General features: G+C 41.9%; 1 protein-coding gene across 1 annotated transcript in view; it reads left to right on the top strand.

The window, feature by feature from the left end:
- The first annotated feature begins 18,983 nt into the window (after positions 1-18,983).
- LOC113589488 (neprilysin) overlaps positions 18,984-19,386 on the top strand; it is a 30,197-nt gene continuing 29,794 nt past the window's right edge. Inside the window, exon 1 of the mRNA XM_027029178.3 lies at positions 18,984-19,118. The gene's annotated coding sequence lies outside the window, so the exon portion shown is untranslated. The remainder of the gene's footprint in view (positions 19,119-19,386) is intronic.

Below are 19,386 nucleotides of genomic sequence, written 5' to 3'. Positions count from 1 at the left end.
GCCTATCCTCACAGTGAAAAATATAAAGAAGGTTGAAGAAAGAGGGAGAGTGGGAGAGAGAGAGAGAGAGAAAGAGAGATAGAGAGAGACATCGGTTTTCAATAACAGAACTGTGCAGACAGATAAGCCCAGACATGCTGCACTTTCGTTTAAGTGCAGAGTAGCATAGAATTCGTCTCATTTGGGTCCAGTAGAGCAGTAAATAGCTTTGATTCATGTCCCTCAGTCCAACATATGGGTCTCTTACATCAGCTTTGTGATTCAAGGCAAGCACACACACACACACACACACACACACACACACACACACACACACACACACACACACACACACACACACACACACCCCAATGTGGACAAACATTCAGTAATGGAAACATCTAGTGCAACACAATCTAAACCATGACTGATTACAAAAAGTGGGAACAGCAGTTTGTAAGTGTGTAGGCGTGGTGTATGCGTATGAAGCAGGCTTCAGGAATTAAATTTTCTCCTCAACAGCTGTCTATACAATGTGGTTCAAAATGAAGCAGGCATGTGTGTGGGTGTGTGTGTGTATCACTGGGGCACGTCTTAGCTGAGAGAATCTCTAGTCTCTATGAACACTTAAACTGACACACCATTAAAAGTGCCGTGATGTTCTGCTCGTAGAGGAGCTCTGCTGGAATAAAGCCTTTAAGCCTTTAAGATTTCACATCCTTTTTACCATTTACTCTCTCTGGTATAATGCACCTGTTATAAATCCAGCAGCAGGATTCATGGCTGGTACTGCTTATGGAACTAATGCCATAATTTCATTTCTCAGACTCACTCTCTCTCTCTCTCTCTCTCTCTCTCTCTCTCTCTCTCTCTCTCTCTCTCTCACACACACATATAATTTACTTTATCTCCCACTCACACATCCTCATAAATAAATGCTATTTTTCTACACACACGAAAATCCCCCCCAAACGTACTGTTCCTACCCTTGAAACACACACACTTACTCTCTCTCACTCATACACAAATGCACACATGCATACACACATGCACATACCTGTATATTCAGGGATGTAAGCATGCCTACACACTCACACACGCACGCGCACATGCACACCACATGCACGCACATGCGTGCACACATGCACACACACCCTCACACATACACATGCCGCACGCACACACACACACACACACACACACACACACACACACACACACACACACACACACACACACACACACTTGCCCAACATGCCTGTCTGCATGGGGAGTCTTTCGGATAGCTGGATAGCTGCTGGGTGATGTATGGCCCAGCAGAGCATGTGGGAACATGGAGGCGAGCCGCTGAGCATGATGTCTGGGCTCAGGCACCGTTCCAGAACACTCCAGCTCGGGTCAGTGAAGCAGGGCTGGGAGCAGCACTCTGGATGGAAATATGCTGCATTTCGACAGACAAATGAAAATGCACACTTGAAATATGACAGATTATTCTAATGCAGAAACAGGAAAGGAAAACACAGAATATGTGTAGGACACAAACCATTTCACTTGTTTTTAGGTTCTGAAATATTACAGGATCTTTGTCTGCCTTGTCTTCATAATTTGTAGGTGCGCAGAACGAAAATATATGACTTTGAAATGACAAATATCTATTTCACGTGTTTAAAATGACAAACAAATGCAAGAAGCACACGCAAGAAGTCACCTTAGACCCTGCCCCTCAGGCCCCGCCCTGCAGACCCCGCCCCTCAGGCCCCGCCCCTCAGACCAGGCCCATGGGTGAAGGCCACTGGAGCTCTGACATATGATGTTCAACTGCCCTGACAGCTACAACTACTGCGTTCAGATCTGGCTTTAAAGCACAGCGAACAGAATACAAACAGAAGGACCATTTGAAAATAGAAATGAAAGGATTAAAAAAAAGAATGAAACAGAACTGAAAACTATGAAAAATGAATCAATATAATCTTCCAGCACAACTCTAAAAAGAGATATAGGGAGTGTATCAACACTCACATGCTTACTCACACACACACACACACACACACACACACACACACACACACACACAATGAGACACTAATGACTGTCATGCAGCCCTCTGGTACCACTGCACACTACACCCCTACACATTGTGAAAGACCCCACACACCCCTCACATGAACTGTTCACCCTTTTGCCATCTGGAAGAAGGTACCGCAGCATCCAGTCCCGCACCTCCAGACTTCATCCCAGAAGCCATTAGACTCCTGAACTCTGGCTAACTCCAATTCCAATTCAGATTCCAAAATAGGCACTTCTATACATGCTTATAGACAGACAGACAGACAGACAGACACACACACACACACACACACACACACACGTACATACATACATATCTATACACACTCACACATTGTTTTGCATTGGACTAGTGCTGAAGTCAAACCTCACACAAATAAACTATGCACTCCTGTTGCAGTCTTGCACATTATCCTACTTGCTGCTAGAGTACTGTACTAAACCAGCACTGTACTCTGAACTGTTCTGGCTGCTACCGGTGACTGCTATGTTCAGGGTAGCATGTCACTGATTGCTATGCACAACTCGCTTTACATATGCCCAGTACTGTGTACTGTACTAAATTGCACTGTCTACTCATGTTGTATTTTGTATTTGTCCTGTCCTGTATTTATTATTGTTTATTTAATGTTTATTTAATGACATTTTGTACTATATTGGACAGTTTGCACTTGTGTAGCATGTTGTCTGTTGCACTGTTGTTTTTATGTTGCAACATGGTCCTGGCGGAACATTGTCTCGTTTTTGTTGTGTACTTGTAAATAGCTGAAATGACTCTTGAACTTGAACTTGAACTTGAACATCCCAGAATCCCCTGGGGAGATATTTATTCCCAGAGGAGTGATTATCTTCACCTGTGCTTCGTCCAGTTGCTTATTCCTATACTACTCACAGTAAAGTATTGCCTCTTTGTCAGAGAAAATTCTGAGCGTTGGGAGTTTGCCTTTTTGCCTTTGCCTGTCCGTGTTTTGACCATTTTTTGTGTTTAGTTCCACTATGAGTTTTGCCTTGCCCCGTCTTCTCCTGTTTGGTCCTGGACTCTCTCCTGTGCCTGCCCCTCCACCCTGTATTGGATTTACTCTTTGGATGTGTTTGCCTGAACTGTGTTGTTATTAATAAACTGTTTGCTTTATTGCCATCTACGAGCATCTGACCTGTCTTGCAACCTGATAACAACGATGTTGAAAAAAAGAAATTCGTCAAAAAAGAAGAAAGAGAAAAGAGAGAAAACAACATAATTAGTATAAATTGCACAGATGGGGAACTTTTTGGGACCACATACCAGGCAAGAAATGGGAATGTACTTTAATATGCAGTCAGATATGCATGCACCAGCTGAGTCAAGCACACACACACACAGCAGGATATGCTTTTAGATTTAGTCACTGGTGTTCAGGATGACGTGCGTTGCATTCCACAGAGAAAAGAGAGTGAGTGAGAGGGAGAGAGAGAGAGCAAGAGAGATGGAGAGTGAGAAAGAAAGAGTAAGAGTGAGTGAGAGACAAAGAGAGAGTGAGTGAGAGAAGGAGACAGAGAGTGGGAGAGAGAGCAAGAGAGAGAGAATACATACATACTGGCATACTGGACGTCTTGGGCCCACTAGTGCCATCCAAGAAAAGTCCACACACACACACACACACACACACACACACACACACACACAAACCCACACACACACACACACACACACACACACACACACACACACATGCAAACAAAAATACATAGACACGTGCGCATGATACACACAAGCCAAACAGATGGCGTAGCACCCTACATATCAGAACAGTGGCATGACTTGGCCCTATAGCTGTGTGGAGCATGTGTGTGGGTCCCCAGAGCAGATTGGTGTGTGGGGGCAGGGGATCTTTCCTTCACCCACACTCCCAAGCCCCCTTCCATACCCCCACTCACACCCCATTTCGTCAGCCTACAGATCAATGATTGAATCTTCAGGAGTGTTCGTGTTTGGTACAGGGAGGCCTTGGACACGTAAGAGGATTCATTCAGAAGAGGATCAGAAAACCCTGGCACACACACACACACACATTTGCACACACATACACACACGTGTGTGCCGTGACAGCTGACATCCAGTCTGAAATGGGTCACTGCATAAACAATGCATCACTGAGGATATGGCTTAGGTTTACGTCAGAGCATAAGTGTGTGTGTGAGTGCTTCAAACACCATCTTCAGGCATATGCACACACATGCACATGCATGGGCACACACATATAAGTGTAAGGACAGGGACATTTGGAACATCTCAGGTGAATAACTGCCCTAAATGTATTATATTGGATTTTACAGTTTCACATTATTACTTTGAATAAAGCCATAGTTGATTTTTTTGTGTGTGATGCGTCGAGAAAATATGTTATTTTGTTTTGTTCAAAAACAACAAAACAAAACAAAACAACACTATGCACAATTATGCCAATCTTTCCAGAGTACAGATGAAATTAATATTTGCTTTAAATATTAATTTCATCTGTACTCTTGAAAGATTGGCATAATTGTGCATAGTGTTATATATATATATATATATATATATATATATATATATATATATATATATATAGCTGATAAAGGACATCTGTCCAAAATGTTCTGTTTCTCTGGAAACTATGTGTACTTCACTAAAAAAAAGGTCAAAAAAAGGTCAAATAAAAAGGTCACACACTCTAACATAAGGACTGCCTTTAGCTTTGATTACGGCACACATTTGCTGTGGCATCGTTTCCACAAGCTTCTGCAATGTTACAACATTTATTTCTGTCCAGAGTTGCATTAATTTTTCCCCCAAGATCTTGTATTGATGATGAGAGATTTGGACCACTGCGCAAAGTCTTCTCCAGCACATCCCAAAGATTCTCAATGTGGTTCAGGTCTGCACTCTGTGGTGGCCAATCCATGTGTGAAAATGATGTCTCATGCTCCCTGAACAACTCTTTCACAATTTGAGCCCGATGAATCCTGGCATTGTCATCTTGGAATATGCCCGTGCCGTCAGGGAAGAAAAAATCCGTTGATGGAATAACCTGGTCGTTCAGTATATTCAGGTAGTCAGCTGACCTCATTCTTTGGGCACATAACGTTGCTGAACCTAGACCTGACCAACTGCAGCAACCCCAGATCATAGCACTGCCCCCACAGGCTTGTACGGTAGGCACTAGGCATGATGGGTGCATCACTTCAGCCGCCTCTCTTCTTACCCTGATGCGCCCATCACTCTGGAATAGGGTAAATCTGGACTCATCAGACCACATGACCTTCTTCCATTGCTCCAGAGTCCAATCTTTATGCTCCCTAGCAAATTGAAGCCAATTTTGCCGGTTAGCCTCACTGACAAGTGGTTTTCTTAAGGCTACACAACTGTTTAGTCCCAATGCCTTGAGTTCCCTTCACATTGCGCATGTGGAAATGCTCTTACTTTCACTATTAAACATATCCCTGAGTTCTACTGTTGTTTTTCTACAATTCGATTTCACCACACATTTAAGTGATCACTGATCACGATCATTCAAGATTTCTTTCCGACCACATTCCTTCCTCGAAGATGATGTTTCCCCACTGTCCTTCCATCTTTTAATAATGCGTTGGACAGTTCTTAACCCGATTTTAGCAGTTTCAGCAATCTCCTTAGATGTTTTCTCTGCTTGATGCATGTCAATAATTTGACCCTTCTGAAACAGATCAACATCTTTTCCACGACCACAGGAGGTGTCTTTCGACATGGTTGTTTAACAAATGATAAGCTACTCACTGCATCAGTTAGACAGGACGCAAGATGCTCGGACCATGTTCTTCAAATCTCTACATGATGACATACAGCATGTAGGCCGTGAATGTTAGACTCAGATATTTAACACGCTGCAGGTTTTTTTTTCACACAGGTTTCACACAGGGTTTGTTTCACAAAGGCTCCAGGAACAGCACCAGGCGGGTGAGACCTTCCTTGTGCCTGGACACCGATTTCCACAGGTGACATTAAAATAAAAAAAAAGAAAAGAAACCGCACGCTTGCTTCTTGGCGTAAAGTCTTGACTCTCTTTGCACTGTGCTTCCAGCTTGATGATGAAATGTAGAAATGGATTTAGCATGTATAAGCACACGCCCACACACTGGGTAGAGCGCAGCGGAGGTGACCTTTGGGTTGTGAGAACGTGATGAATACGTGGTGCTGCTGCAGCTGGAAGGTGCACGCTCAGCACGCGATAATGAGGGACTGCTTCACGTGCTTCTGACACCACGGGAGAGCAGTCCAAGCTAATCTTCATCATGTATTTGTGTGTGTGTGTGTGTGTGTGTGTGTGTGTGTGTGCGTGTGTGTGCGTGTGCGCACGTCTATAACCATGTCATTAGAATGCGCTTGCTTTCCTTACTTAACATAGCCGGCTCGTTTCTATGGAGCTGTTGAAGGTCACTGACAGCATGGAGGGGAGGGGAGGGGTAGAAGGTTACACACACCTTCCTGTTGAGAGGAATGTTAACCTTATTAAGTGCTTGGCACCCCAAAACACTTAACAGTCATCAATTTCTTTAATGGATTTTTTTTACTCAAAATGATTGCTGCGATGGGTCCACAGAAATGTAGTATATTGAGGCAACTGCAAAATGCAGACCAATTTTCTTCACCACATTCCCAGGCATAATTTCATTTGACAACACTATCAGCTTCATTAATCAAACGGTTAGGTTTTCCTTCCCTAATGTGTCGTGTGCGATAATGTAATCTGTTTGATAATGTTAGGTGTCCAAAAGTCTGTTTCTTTTAAAATCCACCAAGTTCAATCGGACACCACTAGAGGGATACGTCTGTCCACCAATCCTCGTTTACACTGCTGGCTCTGGACGGGCTCTGTCGGAGCTTTAATCTGTTTTATTCAGTTTGAAAAATACGCTTTAGACTATAACCGTAGTTAGCGGTGGGCTCCCTGTGGAGTGTAATCACAATGAAATAACCTCGTCAAAGAAATGGCGAGCCACGCACGTATTACGACCCAACACTCGCCTGCCTCGCCCAGTTCACTGTAATGTGCGCATGATGGAATCACTTGACAGGATAAAACAGGATAAAGTGCCGCCTCGGAAAACAAAGCGAAGCATAATGGAAAGCACAGAGATAACAGAAGCATGTAAACAAAAAGCAAATAAAAGTCAACAGATAAAAAAAGTAAAAAAACAAACAAATAAAAAGCACAACAACAACAACAACAACAACAACAATAATAAATGAATTAGTAAACCAGGTGGGAGTACAAGTTGTGCCTGATGAGAATTATGTTCGTGCACGCACACTCCTACGTCTTTCACACCTCTCCATCACCTCTCCATCTGGCCGCTCCGTCGCTTCTAAACGAACCGCGCATCGGGATCCACACGACGCAGATCGCCGCACAAAAAAGGCCGTCGCTATGATTAAAAAAGAACTCTCCATTCATATCCGCAAAGAAAACGAGAGCTCTTAATAAACGAGGTATTCCCTGTACTGGGGCAAGTTGGACTCCCAGTGCGTGTACTTTCTCTCCCTCTCTGCGCGGTTCTGTGTGCCCGTAATAAGGATGTCATTAATTAGTCAACATCTGTACCTCGGAGACTCTCTAAAGACTTACGACGTGTGCTTAATGTGGCCAAGCAGAGTACGACACGGGTAGGCGCCGTGCATGAATACACGGTACAATAGCGCTTACCTCAGGAACGAAGCTCTTAAAAAGATGGTAAAAGACGTTTTGGTGGATATTGTTGAAGCTACTGTAAACCTTTGAGAAAAACTGGTGGAGCTTCATTTTTTAAACAAGAAAAACTTTAAAAGTAAAATAACTAAAGTCACCCAAAACACATTTGTGATCATTTCATGTGCACCGTATCCTTACACCCAAGAACTAAAACTTTAAGTCCGAAATCTTCACTTACAAAAAAAAAAGTGTGCTATTCACGCGTGCTATTCAAGTGTGCTATTATTATACTTCTTTTAAACTAAAATAACTGAGTATACTTTCAGTTTATTTTTGATGCACTTATTGTATATTTACTAAACAGAATTATAATTGATATATACTTGGCTTATACTGACAAGTATACAGAAAAGCCTAAGTACAATAGATGTAGGCTATGAGATATACTTAACAAAGTATATTTAAGTTTACTTACATAAAGTTTAATTATACCATGTTAGTTTGGGGTTGAAAAACATAATGATGTAAAATGATGGAACTGAGCCTGGCCTCTTATGTACTCAGTGCTATTTGATTATCAGATTATCATTTGTCAGATTTTATTGCGAGTTCTTCCAATTGTGAGATATTGTGAGAATATTTGTTTGCTATTTTTGATTAATGAATACAGCAAATATGTTCTGAGTATGTATCCTGAGTATGTGTTGTGAATTTTATATGTATATAGTGTAAAAAAACGCACGCTTTAATACACTAAAATGCTTTTTATGCATTAATACACTAAAATGTGGGTCAATTTAGTCTCAAGAAGTTTTGAAATGGCACACTTCCAACTATACTACACATATACTGATATTAATATAGTTATTACATACAGTATACTAGGGAAAGGTACTTATGTTTACTAAAACTTAAAGTATACATTTTTTGTTAAAGGTTAAATAAACATTAAACATGGTGCTTTTACAGTGTAAATTTCACACATACAGTGCCCTGTACACATTCCACAAATGCTATATATTATAATACAATATTGTTACAATAGAATTTTAATGACAAAATAATATATTGTTTTCTGCTTGAAACATTTCAGTATGCTGAATATGTTATATATATACACAATATATTAATAAAGTGAAGTCTGGTAATTCATACTATAAACCCCAAAATGTTTTCCTTTACACATAGACATTAAACGCAAAGCAAAGGGTGTTGTTGTTGTTGTAAATCATGTATCATATATTCATAAATTAAGCCTATTTTACTAATTTTTCATATGTTGAATACGTCAAGCACTCAAACATCAAAGTGAAATTTCAACTCTTCTATAGCAAAGTTATGGGTGTTAAACAGATTCTTTATACTATGTAGAGTAAAAACGCCATGGTAACATCATTAAGGAATGTTTTAAAGGGTTTGCTTTTATATGGAACTTTCCTTAACGCCTGAGTGGACGAAGACATTCGCCAGTGTAAAGTATACTAAAGTAGTATGAAATTCAACCACATAGTTCATAGTAGCGTTCTAAAATCAGACTAATTTCACAGATTACTGAGGACTATATACTCTGAAAAACAGAGCAGAGAACATGATTTCAGACACAGCAGGTAACTAGGTATACCTAATAAACTGGCAACCCAGTATAAAAGAGAATCCTTCTCCTTTTGTACACTAGAGGGCAGTAATTTCACATTATTGACAGTAAAAAGAGGGATTAAAAACACCTGAAATATTGAGTAATGCTTTGTCCATAAATTACAACCACTACAGTGAAAGGTTTTGTTTTGTGTTTTTCTGAGAAATGATTTCAGAACAATTTCCTGCTCAATATTGCATCAGCTGAACTGGCCTCCACGGGTTACAGTGACACACACACGCACACACACACACACACACACACACACACACACACACACACACACACACACACACACACACACACACACAATGACAGTAGTTTAAGCCCCGAGTTCTCTCTCTCACACATATGCAGACGTACACACACACACGCGTGTGCACACATACCTTCACGCACATGCATGCACGCACACACACACACACACACACACACACACACACACACACACACACACACACACACACACACACACACACACACTTAGTTTCTGTTTCTGTTGTCTTTCTCTCTCCATGTATTTCTCACTCAACCATACACACACAAATAATGTGTCATACTTTGTCTGAGCAACCCAACACCCCTGTGTGTCTGTGGTCTGTGGATTCCTGATATCTGGGCCTACATGGAAAACACTGACTAAAACGACAGGGTCATAAAAGCGCCGAGTCCGTGCAGGCTGTGTGGAGTGAGCATGGGTCTCTCTGCTGTATCTTCCTCTTCATGAACATACTCCTACTGGTTACACTAGACGTTTCTCCACTATTAACCAGCTGCAGACTTTATTGGTTTACTGGTAACTGTCACACAGAGGAACACTAAATACAGCCACAGTGGTCTGGTTCAGACTTAAGCAAGTGCCTGTGTGATTTTATTGTTTTATTCTGTTTTCAGTAACCTTCCATGCGGATACATGAAGGGAGGTGTTGGCTTCAAGGCCTTTGCACTCCTGACTATCTGTCCATGACTTCTAACTCCCTCTTCTCCTGCCAACTTCTTATCTAATACACACACACACACACACACACACACACACACACACACACACACACACACACGTATACAGATATGCATGCACACACAAATGTGCACATGGAAGAACACATATGTATACGCACGCAGAGACGTGCATGCGCACACACACACACTCAAACACACACATTTATGCCCCCCACCCCATCACTTATCACATATCACACGCCACTGATTTGTTTTGAAACCTCTCTGTCTACAACAACAACAACAGACACCTGTGAGAGTTCTGCTGTTGTGTGGGCAGCGTATGCCTGTCCCTCTGCTGTGGAACGCGGTCGTGGTGGTGCTGTGCGTGAGCCCAGCCAGTCCCGTAATCATCACTGACTCACAGTTCACCTTTTCCCAGGAAACACAATAGGAAATTAAACAGGGTGGTCAGGAGCATTTGAATGAGTCACAAGCAAAATGTTCATTTTGGGCTTAGTGGATGCCTTCATTCAGTTTGACTGCTAAATCAGAGGATTTTGAAGAATAAATGTCATTGTGACTAGGCGGTTATAGGGTGAACAGATTTAATGCGGTGTCATTTGTGGCTGACATATTTAGGTGTGCTGTGTCACACCTGGTTTTGCGTGAGCTGCATGTGAAATGGCATGGCTTAAGGATGGCATAAAGACGTTTCTGAGAAAGCAGACAACAGTGTTATCATATCACATTCCAGGTTTGCTTCATACTAAACACAGAACCGTTTACTGGCATGTGTTTACTTTATGTACATAGGGGCCTGACCCACTACACAGAAACCAAATCAATGAGGTTTTTATTTTGTGCACTGGTAGAGCAGTCTACCAAAAAAGTGAAAGTCTTTCCATTTCCACTGCTCCGAATGTTTTAATTTTCTCTTTTATTCAACTCTTTTTCTGTTGGGTAAGAGGGCAGATTGCAGTACGTTACAGTAGCTCTGCTCCAAAGAATGCTGTGACCCCCAGTCTGTAGCATCACATGACTATTTCCAGTCTGTAGCATCACATGACCGGCAATCATGCAGTCAAGCATCACCATCAGGATGACTCCACTACAGGAAACGGTATTCCAGCATTTATTGGACAACACAGGAAATGGCATTCCAGCATTTATCAGGCAACACAGGAAATGGTATTCCAGCATTTATCAGGCAACACAGGAAACAGTATTCCGGCATTTATCAGGCAACAGGAGACGGAGATCCGTTTCCTCTTTCTTTGCCCCTTCCTGACTGAGGGGACATACACTCATTCTCTCCTATTAAACAGCCTACAGAGCTGGCAGGGTCCAACAAACTCAGTGCAGATAAATCTCCCCAAGGACATTACTTGAAACAAGAGACCCAACAATAACCAAGTTGCTGGGAAAATTAGCGAGGAAATAATTACTCCCATGTGGGACTTTAAGTAACTTGAGATGATTAAGAATATGAAATTGAGTAGGAAGTAGATTCTTATATTTAAGGCAGAATAAAAGTACATGTAACTGAGTAGATGTAACTGATCAACACCCGCCTCTGGTCCCAGGTTTGTCAGTGATGTCCTTTTCAGTTAGTTATCTAAATTAAACTGAACTAAAATAATTTAAAAAGAGCTTTAACACTGCGTGTTCAGATTTAACTTGTTTTGTTTAGCAACTGTGAGTAAGGAGTGTTCTTCACTGTTAGCCCCAGGGGCTAAAGACCTACAACAGTTTGGTGTTTCAGCTCCCAAACACACTTGATTCATTAAAACCCTTTCATGAGCTGAATAGGTCCAGTGGTAATGCAGGCCTGGGATAAAAGAACACATGGCAGTAGGCATCAACTGTGTGTGTGTGTGTGTGTGTGTGTGTGTGTGTGTGCGTGCGCGTGCGCGCGCGTGCTTGTGCATGTGTGTGTGTACGTATATATTACTTATTCATAAATAAGGCTGTTATTGCACTAAAATGTGTACATATGTACTTCTATAATGTAGAATGTATCATTTTTGTCAGCAGTAGTCTGCCACCCTAGAGTTGTGAATATTGGTCTTTCCATTCCCACTGCTCCGAGTGTTTTAATTTTCTCTTTTATTCAACTCTTTTTCTGTTGGGTAAGACGGCAGATTGCAGTACGTCACAGTAGCTCTGCTCCAAAGAATGCTGTGACCTGTCGCGCTCCCTAGCCCGGACTACATTTCCCAGCATACACCTGCCAGCAGCTCATCTGTCTCTCCATCCAGATCCACCAATCTCCTCAGTCTCATCCGTCCCACCTCTCATGATTATGGATTGCCATCACCTGTCTCTCATCGTTAACCTGTCTATTTAAACTCATTTGCATGCTTACTTTGTGAAATATTGCCATCTCTGTCTCATGCATACTGAGCCTTATCTCTGTCTGCCTCTGTGGTTCGTTTCCTGGCTATCGACTCTGGCTGTTCCCTGTCTGGGTAGTTCGCTCTCCTGGACTGCTCTCTGGTTTTGTGCATTTTGGACTGGTCTCCCTTTTACTCATTTGCCTACCACATGTTTTGTCTGCATTCTCTCTGGTGAATGAACTACACATGTTCTCTGACTTCAGCTCTGGATTAACACTTTGTTAATAAAACATACTCGATTGATCTTTTCTGTGAGCATCTGATTGTAGCCTGTAGCATCACATGACTGGCACTCATACAGTTAGGGTGGCATCACCGTCAGGATGGAGTCAAAACAGCTAACAGTATTCCAACATTTATCAGGTAACACAGGAAACAGTATTCCAGCATTTATCAGCCAATACAGGAAACAGTATTCCAGCATTTATCAGGCAACACAGGAAACAGTATTCCGGCATTTATCAGGCAACAGGAGACAGAGATCCGTTTCCTCTTTCTTTGCCCCTTCCTGACTGAGGGGACATACACTCATTCTCTCCTATTAAACAGCCTACAGAGCTGGCAGGGTTCAACAAACTCAGTGCAGATAAATCTCCCCAAGGACATTACTTGAAACAAGAGACCCAACAATAACCAAGTTGCTGGGAAAATTAGTGAGGAAATAATTACTCCCATGTGGGACTTTAAGTAACTTGAGATGATTAAGAATATGAAATTGAGTAGGAAGTAGATTCTTATATTTAAAGCAGAATAAAAGTACATGTAACTGAGTAGATGTAACTGATCAACACCCACCTCTGGTCCCAGGTTTGTCATTGATGTCCCTTACAGTTAGTTTTCTAAATTAAACTGAACTCCTAGTCCTAGGAGCTAAAGACAGTTTGGTGTTTCTGTTCCTAAAGAACACATGGCAGTAAGCATCAACTGTTTGTTTGTGTGTGTGTGCACATGTATACTTGTTCACTGCTAGAGAGGTAGATTGGCCTGCGCAGGGCTCTGTTCTAGATGAGATCTGACTTGGCTCAGATGGAAGGCACCCAGACTGCACTGTTTATCACTGCTAGCTGTGGTGAGACAGGCAAGGCTATGCCCACTATTGCTGTGTGGATCTTTGTGACACATGGAAAACAAGGACCTTTCAAAAAGTGGGGCAATAAAACCTTTTTTTTTGCTTCCCAAAGTAAAATATGTATATAATATAAGGTTTTGGGCAGGGCAATTACATTTTACATTAATTATATATTACTTATTCATAAATCATGTTATTGCATTTAATGTGTTCAAATGTATTTCTAAAATGTAGAATGTATGATTTTGTCTGTACTTGCCCTACAATGTCCTTCAGTAGCCTGCCACCAGAGAGGGCATGTACTTTCCTTGGTTCTGCTTTTCCATATTACACATGATGACAGCAGTGGTAGCTCAGTGGTTACGGTGCTCAACTCGTAATCTGATTGTTGCCACTTCAAGCCCCACCACTGCCAGGTTGTGCCCTTGAGCAATGCCCTTAACCCTCAATTGCTCAAAGCTGTACTCAACCATGCTTGTAAGTTGCTTTGGATAAAAGTGTCAGGTAAATGATGTGCATGTATACTGGAACAAAAAAAAATATGCATGATAGAGAAAAACTGAAAATGCAAAAATATACAATAAAGTTTTTTTTTGTTGTTTTTTTTTGCTGGAAGCAATGGCATCATTGGCCTGTGTAACCTGTCAAAGTGAAAAGCCCTAGTGGGAGATTTCCCAAGCCAGGCTCTGCAGTACACCTGCACTGCACATTACACTGAACCTCCACACATGTGACTCAACACATTGGCTCATTAACACGGCCTTCACAAGTTTAGTATGGGTGTGCTAGAGGGGTGCAAACACTAAAATGTGCAGCGCAGGACTGACAAACACATTCAGTCACTCACAGCAGCCTTGTTCTGTTGACATGAGCCTGAAAGTGAGGCGGGAGAGCTGTGTCCACCTTATAAAACCAGACAGGAGGTTCAGAATGATGAGCTCTGAATATTTGGACACATAACTATAGTTGAAGTTTCTTTCTTTCTGTATTGTTTAAATCTATTAAAGCAAGTACTAAGAGGCTTGTTACATCTTCAGCTGGACTCCTCACCATTCCTATGTCCAGTCTTCATAGCTTCAGTGATCATGCATTTTCCACATGTGCTCCACACCTATGGAACTCTCTTCCCTTATATATTTATGGTATTTAGCTGACACTTAGATCCAAAGCAACTTACAATTATCACTGAGTACAATTTGAGCAACTGAGGGTTAAGGGTCTAGCTCAAGGAACCAACAGTGCCAACTGGGCAGCAGTGGGCCTTGAAGTGGCAACTTACTGATTACTAGTCCAGTACCTTAACCACTGAGCTAACACTGCCCTTATATGCCAGTAAAACATACCTTTTTCCCTAGCCTAAGACCTTCCTCAACCCCAATCTATCCCTGACTTTCCACTCTGGCCTTTCCATGTCTTATTTAATGTTGCTATTCCTGTTTTAATGTTTCTGTTGTGTATTGATGCTTCATGTATTGTATATTTCCAAGTGCAAGCATCTTTGGATTTTTTAAAAGATACATTTGTAAATTGAATTTTATTATTATTACAGTAGAAATGGTTATTTCTTCCAATCAGTTTTGGGCTTCTTTTACATTATTTTTATTACTCTTTTAACAAGGAAAGAAATCCCCTTGAGATTAAAAACTCTTTTATGAAGAGAGTCCTGGTATCAGTAGCACATGACAATTAGCTCCCACACAGACACATAACAGGAACCATAAACACATTATGAAACCCAATAATTAATTTAAAACACTGACAGACTTTCAAGCCCTCTCTGACTGCTTTTAGAATGCCATTAAATTAATATTGCTGTCATCTGAGATTTCCTACATCGTCCTAGATCTAAACCATATCAGAGGTAAGACCACATGAGCCTGGAGAGAAGTGTAAGAATTTATTCCCCTTTCCATACCTTGCTCCACCATGCACCCTGCCTACAGTTGTACAGGCAAATTAACCCAGAGTCACAACCCAGTCACAGCCCAGTCACAGCTGAGTCACAGCTGAGTCACAGCCCAGTCACAGCCCAGTCACAGCCCAATCACAGCTGAGTCACAACCCAGTCACAGCCCAATCACAACCCAGTCACAGCCGAGTCACAGCCCAGTCACAGCCGAGTCACAGCCCAGTCACAGCTGAGTCACAGCCGAGTCACAGCCGAGTCACAACCCAGTCACAGCCCAGTCACAGCTGAGTCACAGCTGAGTCACAGCCCAGTCACAGCCCAGTCACAGCCCAATCACAGCTGAGTCACAGCCCAGTCACAACCCAGTCACAGCCCAGTCACAGCCGAGTCACAGCCGAGTCACAGCCCAGTCACAGCCGAGTCACAGCCCAGTCACAACCCAGTCACAGCCCAGTCACAACCCAGTCACAACCCAGTCACTTGCATGCTCATTTCAGATTGTGTCTTTCCTGGATGGTAAAATTATTAATGAGTTTGAGAGTTTGTACTGTGTGTCTCACTCATCCTTCACCTTCAAACAGAGGGAAACTGCGTACTTTGCTGTCTTAAAATGATTGTTGAGTGAAACTGATTGTGCACCACAACCTGTGAAAGAGAGCTAATGCACCACAATATGACAGGTGAATCCCTACGCAAACTGCAGCTTGTCTGGTGGGTACATGCATATGTGATTCGTGATTTGCACTAGGGTATAATCACTATATGTATTTGCACGTGTGTACATCTGTATGTGTATATTGGCATGTGGTATATATCTGCATGAGTGTACATCTGTATGTGTACTTGTGCATGTGCGTGCGTCTGTATGTGTGTATGTGCAAGTGTGCTCTTTATATGCATCTATATGTCTTTATAATGTCATTCTACATTTTACTGTTCCTAGCAGCTTTGGTACCATAAGTATCACACAATACTAAGGTGCATGACCCTATAATACATAAACACAGCAGTTTTACAGAGGCCTACACCAGAAGCCAGACAAAAGTAAACTCCAGCTACCTATAGTATTTATCAGCTTTATAGAGTAGACACAGGTGGTGAGTGTGCGCTTGTGTGTGTGTGTGAGAACTAGTGCTTGCATGAGAAAAAAGGGCTGGGAGGGTGGGATTGGGTGTTAACAGCATGGATTTTCAGTGTGGGGTCAAGGGCAAAATGACAAATATGTGTGTGGCTAAGAGAAGACCTACCAAGAAAAACCCCACATACCCAGCCACCCATCTCCAGACCAGGGCTGGGTGGGGGTGATAGAGGGGGGCAGTCTGGCGAGGGTGAGGAGGGGCATCAGGGAATTAGCACTGGCAGTGTGCACAGTTGAGCTCAGTGCTATAGGGCCAGTTCACTGAATCTAAGCCCCTGAGTCAGTGATTTAATAAAATCTCTCTTATGATCAATAGGGACAAAACACAGTGTAAAGTTGTTGCTAAATTACTAGTTGGCTGGCTTTAAAGTTATAAATCCATATAGCAAATAAAGATGCATAGTCAAGAGTTAGTTGAAGAGAATAGCCGATCTTTAAGTTAATGATAACAAGCATTTGAGGCCTCCGGAGAATGTCTGAACGGGTAGACAGGAGTTTAATTTTTTATACACTTTTCCTTTTTCACATATTGATCTTTGAAGTTTCCACCATTATATCCAAATCATGCATTATTTGCTATTATGCAAATTGACATTCAAAACCAGTTAGAGTTTGGTACCAATATATTCAAATGAGGAACTTGTCTTTTTAAAAATCTCATTTGCCCACCTACTATTGATAACACTGTTTCTTGTACCACTCGGAATCTGTTGCTATTGCAAACCAGAATAATTTGCATTGTTCCTGCTCAGTGGCCCGGTTTGCTGCACCGTGTCCTCAGACTCCCACAGAAACGTTATAAAGCTTCATGCTTTCAAACACACTTTTGCACCACTCTACACCTGGTACAGAAACCCTAAAAGGCCACTATACTGATCACAGGTCACCCTGTGAGAATATAGAATACTATTTTGCTTACCACTTAACTTTCTTTTAGCCAAAACATTTTATTACCTTTGTAACAAAAAGTGTAACACAGTGTAACACAGTGTAACATGAAGACTATATAACTCATTAGTTCATACTTAAATTCCTGAATGGGACTGTTTGCAGGGCCTACTAGTCTTACACACCCAATAGATGTTGCTCACTGCAGATTATTTGGCAACCAACAGTTAAAATAGGAAAATGCAAAAAGAATGGTAAGTAATCATCTCTAAGTGGACTAAATGGAACAACAGCTTAATTATATAGACCTGTTTTTCAGGTTCAGGCCTAGATTAATCCTGGATTTTAGGATAAATTACACTGTTAATGACTACTGCCTTTTGAAATGTCAATTTTAGGCTGAGTCAGTATTAGGCAAAGTGGGCCATAAGTGAATAATTTAAAAGCAGACAATCTTACCCATGCAATCTTGTGTGTGTGTGTGTGTGTGTGTGTGTGTGTGTGTGTGTGTGTGTGTGTGTGTGAATAAGAGAGAAAGAAATATTGTCTGATATTAAATTATTCACTTAAATTATTCACTTAGCTCCAAAAAAACACAACAACCCTGAAACAAAACAAAACAACAACAACCAAAAAGCCCTATAAACATGTTTTGTATCAGAAATGGATATTGCACCTCTAACGGCAAAGAAATCTGTGCCAGTCTTCCCATTCCAATAGAAGAAAGGGACAGTATCTTACAGGCTTCAGCCACTGAGAGCACATGGCACTACTGAGATTCAAACTCAGGTTTCAGTGGAAGAGCTCACTTCAATTGGATGAACTGTATTATTTAAGTTATTTTTAGGGAACATACACACACACACACACACACACACACACACACACACACACACACACACACACACAGAATGTTCCATTCTAGCATCATCCCAGACTTTTCTACGAAATTATTCTTAGCCTTTATGATCCATATTCCTGTTTTTCTAATCAGTGACATTTCAACATGAGCACCGAACAACATTACACCACAAAATACAAATACAAAATACACAGTGTAAGAAACTGTTATTTCCCATTGTTGTGGTTTGTGTCAAGAATTTTACCTTGACTGCCCTTGGAGTGGTGGTGTAGTGGTAAATTGTTGTTGGCACTGTGCTTCCTTGTCGTCCACAGTAAGTTGAGCAGGGCGGAAAGGCACGTTGGGAAATCTTCATTGCGGGAGCTGGAGGAAGGGGAAGCCATGCCAGCATGCTAATACCAAACAGATCGTCCAGACGTAGACACCAGAAGAGCACCGACCTCGGGCCAAGGCCCAAATCCCAGAGATCCCTGAAGGAATTCCTGTGCAATTAGAGCGGAAGACACTCCAAGCGGTGGGGCATGTCTGAGTCCGGGGAAAGAAGAGAGAACGTGAGTGTCCTAGGTCTTACTCTTTAGTTGTGAATGGTCGCGGCACTGCCCTGTTGAGTAGCTCTGGAATGTGACCTCCAGCTCACACCTGGTTCATATGCGTAAAAACCAGGAAAATGTTCAGCTGTGCTTTGAGGTACCTGATTCAGGTAACCCCAGTAAAAATGCTCCATTGTATGTCCTGCTACCTTGTTTAAACTTAGGCTGTCCTATCCTGGGACAGTCATGGTTCTGACTCCCATTCCTCACTGGAACATTGAAGATCTTC

The sequence above is a fragment of the Electrophorus electricus genome, chromosome 6 (genome assembly GCF_041902795.1).
Source record: "Electrophorus electricus isolate QZ-2024a chromosome 6, ASM4190279v1, whole genome shotgun sequence".
NCBI classification, from domain to species: domain Eukaryota; kingdom Metazoa; phylum Chordata; class Actinopteri; order Gymnotiformes; family Gymnotidae; genus Electrophorus; species Electrophorus electricus.
This window is presented reverse-complemented; position numbering and strand designations above follow the sequence as displayed.